The 5,884-nt window shown below is 54.1% G+C and overlaps 1 protein-coding gene across 2 annotated transcripts in view; it reads right to left on the reverse strand.

The window, feature by feature from the left end:
* Pou6f1 (POU class 6 homeobox 1) overlaps positions 1–2,018 on the reverse strand; it is a 26,314-nt gene extending 24,296 nt beyond the window's left edge. The window contains exon 1 of one of the 2 annotated variants that reach the window (XM_031356019.1): positions 1,697–2,018. The gene's annotated coding sequence lies outside the window, so the exon portion shown is untranslated. The remainder of the gene's footprint in view (positions 1–1,696) is intronic. The other variant, XM_031356011.1, reaches the window with a different exon arrangement.
* Between the last annotated feature and the right edge of the window lie 3,866 nt (positions 2,019–5,884).

A 5,884-nucleotide genomic window follows, 5' to 3' on the forward strand; every position in this document is an offset into this window, starting at 1 on the left:
CTCCTCCTCTTTTTTCTCCTCCTCCTCCTCCTCCACCTCCTTCTCCTCCTCTTCCTCCTCCTCCTCTTCCTCCTCCTCCTCTTCCTCCTCCTCCTTCTCTACCTTCTTCTCCTCTTCCTCCTCCTCCTCTTCCTCCTCCTTCTCTACCTTCTTCTCCTCTTCCCCCTGACATTTATTACTTAGTGTATGGAACTTGCAGGAGTTAGCTCTCTCCTTCTCCACGCGAGGTTCAAGAATCACACTTAGGAGTGTCAGGCTTCGTAGCCAATGCCTGTACCTGCTGAGCCATCAAGCCAGTGCCCTTTTTTGTTTTACATTTATTGAAATTGGTGTCTGGCTTGGTGTTTTGTTTCACCTGCCTTGAGTTTTTAGGGCCCAGTCTCACTTTGCAGCTTAATCTTTGATCCTCCTCCCGATTCATCCAGGTTGCTAGGGTTACAGCTGTGCACCACAGCTTTACTTTTCTTAGTTGTCATATAGTTAGTGTCTCTAGGAAGAGAAAAAAAAAGCGCGTCCTCTCTCCCTCTCTCTCTCTCTCTCTCTCTCTCTCTCTCTCTCTCTCTCTCTCTGGCATTAACTGATTTGTTTTCGTGTTTGTGATCGGCTTGCTCATTCCAGGACAGGTGGGGCTTTGTCTGAGTGCAGCGCTCTCTGGATTTCTTTCTTTCTTTCATTTTCTTCCTTCCTTCCTTCCTTCCTTTCTTTCTTTCTTCTTTCTTCCTTTCTTTCTTTTAGAACCAAAGAAGGAATGAACGTGGTTCTGCTTTACATACGGAAAGAGGTAGAAATATCCTGAGCACCAACTTCAGTCAAAATGGAATACACGCCCAGCATGCCCGTTTGCAGGGTTTGCTGTCGTAGATTACCAAGAGACTGTATATTTGCATGGAACTGGGGACCAACCTTCTATTTTGTGACCAAGGAATTCGAAAGAGCAAACAGGCTACAGTGTCAGTGTCTGCTAGGCGCTTCCTGCCTTTGGCCTAGTGAAGCTCTGGACAGGCTTTCATTTTCTCCTGCCCAGCCGCAGTGACTACTCTGTAAAGGTTTTGGGCTTCCCATCTAAGGCCGGGGAGGCGATCTTAGCGCCGAAGAGGCTTAGAAGCCACTCTGGAGATCCCTCAGCCTTGCCAGGTGCAAACGTCCCGGGAGGAGAGACTGGGCCCGTTTTATGACATTATTAATACTAATATTGTCATTAAATATTTATGAAGTGCCCACGCTCTGATCGACGGTGACCCTCCCACCATTCCCCCATCCTCCCAGCGACAGTCAGGTCTCTGCCCCCCAGAGTCCCACCAGCCCTTCCTCCGGAGTAGTGGTGACAGGTCGCCAGGGAACCCAAGCGTCCCGAGATCCAGGGCTCTGCGCGCCTCTCCCCGACACCCCGCCCCTCTCCAGGGCAGGGCGTCCACCCAGCGGCCGCCCCTCCACGAGTGTCCGCGGGGACCGGGGACCAGGGTGCGGCCCGGGGTCTGCGGCCCCAGGTGGGCAGAGCGCGGCCGTCGACTCCCAGAGCTCCAGCCTCCCGGGCCGCAGCCCGCCGCCCCGGCCCCGCGCCTTTTTCTCTCTTTATCATAAATATATAAATTATGCTAATTACGGACATTGCATATTAACCAAATTCGAAACCTCCCCTGCCCGGCCCCCTCCCCCTCCGTGCACAGCCCTCCCCGCCCCGGACCCCGCTACTCACCGGAGCCTGAAGCCCAGCCTCCCGCTCCCCGGCTGCCCAGCGGCCACCGGCTAGACACTCGTCCTCCAGCCCGGGCCAAGGGGCCGCGGCCGGGGCGGCCGCCCGCAGACAAAGAAGCCGGAGCGGCTCGGCCCGGCTCGCTCGGCCCGGAGCCGCTCGGGACCCGCCGCCCCCGGAGCCCCCCGCCGGGGCTGGCAGAGCTGAGCGGCCGTGGGTTGCGGGCCACGCACGGGCCGGGACGCCGGGGGCGGGGGCGGCCAGGTGCAGTCCCCTCCTCGCCCCCTCCTCCCTCCCCCCCTTTCCCTCCTTCTGCTACTTGGATTTTTTTAGCTGCTGCGTCATGAGCATAATTTATGCAAAGCGCTTTGCCGCATGCTGCACCTCCCGCGCCAGCCGCCGGGGGCGGCGGTCAGGAAAAGGAGGGGGGTCTGGGGAGCGGCGAGCGGCCGTGGGGGTGGGGAAGAACCCCAGGCCCCGCCAGGACTGGGACCCGGAGCCTGTGGGCCGCTTGACTCAGCCCCCTCAGAGAGCAGGACTGGAGTCTCGATCGGGGGACCCCGTATCGCCTTCCCTTCGGCCGAGGATTGGGCAGTGACAACCGTGGTGACTCTCTGGTGGTCAACTCCCCTTCTCAACGGCCAACCTCAAGTTCACGTCTGTCCTTCAGGCTGGGAACTCGGACGTCACTCAGGCTTGGGGCCTCCGGAGCAGCTGTGGACATCCCAGAGGGACCAGGGTCCCGGACGCTCTGCTCAGCTCCCTCTCCCACATTCGGGAGGGCTGGGATCCTACCCGCAGGCTGCGGGCTAGTCAAGCACCAGAAGGTGTGAAAAGAAAGGCAAAGTTTGACGTAACGGAGGAAAACAAGCCACTGTTTTGGAGACCCCGAAAGAAGGGAGGGTTTGTTGTATCTACTGACTCAATGAAGGCACAGGAAGGCTTACGAAGGTTTGGGAGTTAGTGGGCAAAAGAAGGAAGACCAGGAGAGCGAGAAAAAATGAGGGAAGACAGCAGAAGAGAGTTCTCAGTCCCGCCCAGTGGATTCCCAACAGTTTGTTTCCCTCTTCACCCTCACCCCACACCCGTGTTTCCGTGGTCTAGGATGACCTCGGTTAGACCGTGCAGAAACAGCATTAGGAGAAAGAGAATGAAGAGTAGAGCCCTAGCCAGACACTGCCTCAAACCTGTCCAGTAGAAGCACACACTGAGGGGAGGACAGGGAGCAGCACTGGCTGGTTTTGACCAACAGGTACACGGCAGGGTGCCTGCATCCAACAGGTACACTCCAGACTGCCAGCATCTTGCTGACTACTGGCGCGGCAGAGCTGGGCTGTCTGCTGTTTTCCTGGAAGCAGCTAGAGGCACTGGGGGTAAGACAAGCTAATGGGTCAGGAACCAGAAAGCTTAGCAGTCTAGGCAAATAATACAGTTTAGTTTTACAACAGGAGGTAGGGCCTTGCACCATCCCACCTGTAGGACCTGCTGGAGAGGCTGCAGACCAAGTGAGCCTGTGAATTAGGAAGCAGCCTGAACAACACAGTCACACACACACACACACACACACTCGTGTACACACGTGCACACACACATGCACACCACACACGAACACAGCCCCATAGGTGCTCACAGGCACACATGTGCACACAGACACACCCCACATGCACGTCCCACACATTCCCCACGTGTGTGCACACACACGCACACACATGCACACCCACTCATACTCGAGCACACACACATTCACATACTGTTATGCACACACAACACATACTGTTAGCATTCTAAGCTCCGCCCCACAGTCAGTAGGCCTGCCCCACTATCCCCTCCTCGCTCTCTTGCTCCCACTCTCTTCCCATTCCCTTCCCTCCTCTCCATGTACTCATGGCCAGCCTCTCTCCCTCCTCCTCCTCCTCCTTCTCCTCTTCCTCCTTCTCCTCCTCCTCCTCCTTCTCCTCTTCCTTCTCCTCCTCCTTCTCTTCTTCCTCTTTCTCCTTCTCCTCCTCCTCCTCCTCCTCCTCCTCCTTTTCCTCCTCCTTCTCCTCTTCCTTCTCCTCCTCCTTCTCCTCCTCCTTCTCTTCTTCCTCTTCCTCCTCCTCCTCCTTCTCCTTCTCTTCTTCCTCTTTCTCCTTCTCCTCCTCCTCCTCCTTCTCCTCCCCCTCTTCCTCTTCTCTCTTCCTCTCTCTCTCTCTCTCTTTCTCTCTCTCTCTCTCTCTCTCCCCCACCTCCACTCTGGGGGAAGGAGTGCTTCAGCATGGGCCCGGAGAGTCATCCCCTTCTCCCACACCTGACTACATCTCCATAGAACATATCCCTTCCTCTCTATGTTTTTATAAACACATCACATACACCACACACATATGAACACGCACACATCACATACACACAGACATGTACATAGATGCCATACACACAGACACACACCCCTCAGAAAAAGAAAAGAAAGGCTGGTCCAATGCTCACAAAGTGTGAGCAAAGCCCTGAGGTTAATCCCCAGCTCCACGTGGAGCAGACAACACTTGCCTATAGTCCCAGTACTCAGGAGTCTGAGGCATACTGGTCACATAGTGAGATCCCATGCCAACCTGGGCCATAGAGTAGAATCTCTAGTTAAACAACTAGAGTTGGGGGAGGGGAAGGCTGAAGAGACAGTTTAGTGGTTAAGAGCGCTGCTGGCCTTCCAGAGTTCGCATCCCAGCACCCACAGAGGGTGGCTCACAACCACCTGTACATTCAGCTCCATCTGACACCTTTTGCTAGGGGGTACTAGCACATGCTTGGCATACAAATACATGAATAAAAACCAATCTCCTTCAAAAGCTTAATTACTACAGTGTCAATGTTAACTTTCTAGAGGTGGGATGTCTAAGGCAGACTAAGTTCACCATAGACCCAGTACTGCTTCACAGGCAGTGGCCACATGGTGGGAACTTTCTGGGGTGCACCCATGACCCTTGATCTACTCACTTCCTAATGGTCTTGTCTCCAAATACCATCACGTGTGGGTTCAGATTTCAACCTATGAATGGGGCTAGAGAAATAAGCACCTGTGACTATAAGCTGGAGGGCAGGAAGTGAAGGGGAATTGCCCGAGAGGAGGTAGGAGTGCCCCACGCCAGGAGAGCTGGCCCACACATCCTAGATTCTTTCCAATTAACTGGACTTTATTTCTTTGTCTTGCACAATCTTCTGAACATTTATTCCTTCCAAGAATCCTTCTTAAGTCTGAATACCACATTGTTATAAAAGGATTTTGCTTTAATTACATCACTGTTCCAATAACCTTGTAATATAATTTGTAGTTTATAAGTTATGTATTTGTTTCTTTTTGTTTATTGCATTTGTTCTGGGGCGGGGGAGAGAGAGAGAGAGAAGGAGGGGGGGAGGGAGGGAGGGAGGTAGAGGGAGAAAGGGGGCTGGATGTCCAATGCTCCCTTGCAGGTCAGAGGACAAGTTTGTTCTCTCCTTCAAGCATGTGGGTGGGTTCTGGGAATCAGTCTCAAGTGGGGGGCAAGCAGCTGTATGCCACTCAGCCCTCTCCACAGCAGCACCTCTGCTTCTAGAATATGTGTATGGTTTATCCAAAAGACAAATGACAAGGCCTTTCTCCCTTGCTCTGCTCATCCTCCCCCACCTCCACCCCCAGGAACTCAACCTGTGGAAGACACCGTGGACAGTGAGAACCTTCATTGTCACTGAGCCAGAAAGCTCCAGCAATCTTGGCAGGCAGGTAAACCTTGGGTTCCCACCTTCGGTGTCATAGAACAACTAAGTTCTTCCAGGATCCATGAATCTCCAAACCCCGCCCTTGTTTGCAGGGACACCTTTGTGGTCTTCCCCTTCTCGCATTGGTTAAAGACGTCCCCTGCTGCTGCTGGGGGCTGGGAAGACTGCTGTGAGGTGAGGGCTGCCACAGCAATGGCTCACTTCAGTGTCAGTCGTCTGAACAGTCGTCAGTCAGGGACAGCATCTCAGCTGTGAAGAGCAGAGCGGCAGAGCATTGCCAAGCAGTCTAGGCCACTTTTCATACAACAAGGGGGAATGTTCAGCCTCACTTTGTCCCTGAAGTCCTGTGAGGAGGCCATGGAGGAACGAGGCGACCTTAGGGTGAGGAGCCAGAATTTTAGAAAACATTCATCCATCAAGGACTATAGCCAAAGCATGCTTCACTTTTAAACCCTCTCCAAAAAG

This window comes from Mastomys coucha, unplaced genomic scaffold (assembly GCF_008632895.1).
Source record: "Mastomys coucha isolate ucsf_1 unplaced genomic scaffold, UCSF_Mcou_1 pScaffold11, whole genome shotgun sequence".
Classification (NCBI taxonomy): Eukaryota; Metazoa; Chordata; class Mammalia; order Rodentia; family Muridae; genus Mastomys; species Mastomys coucha.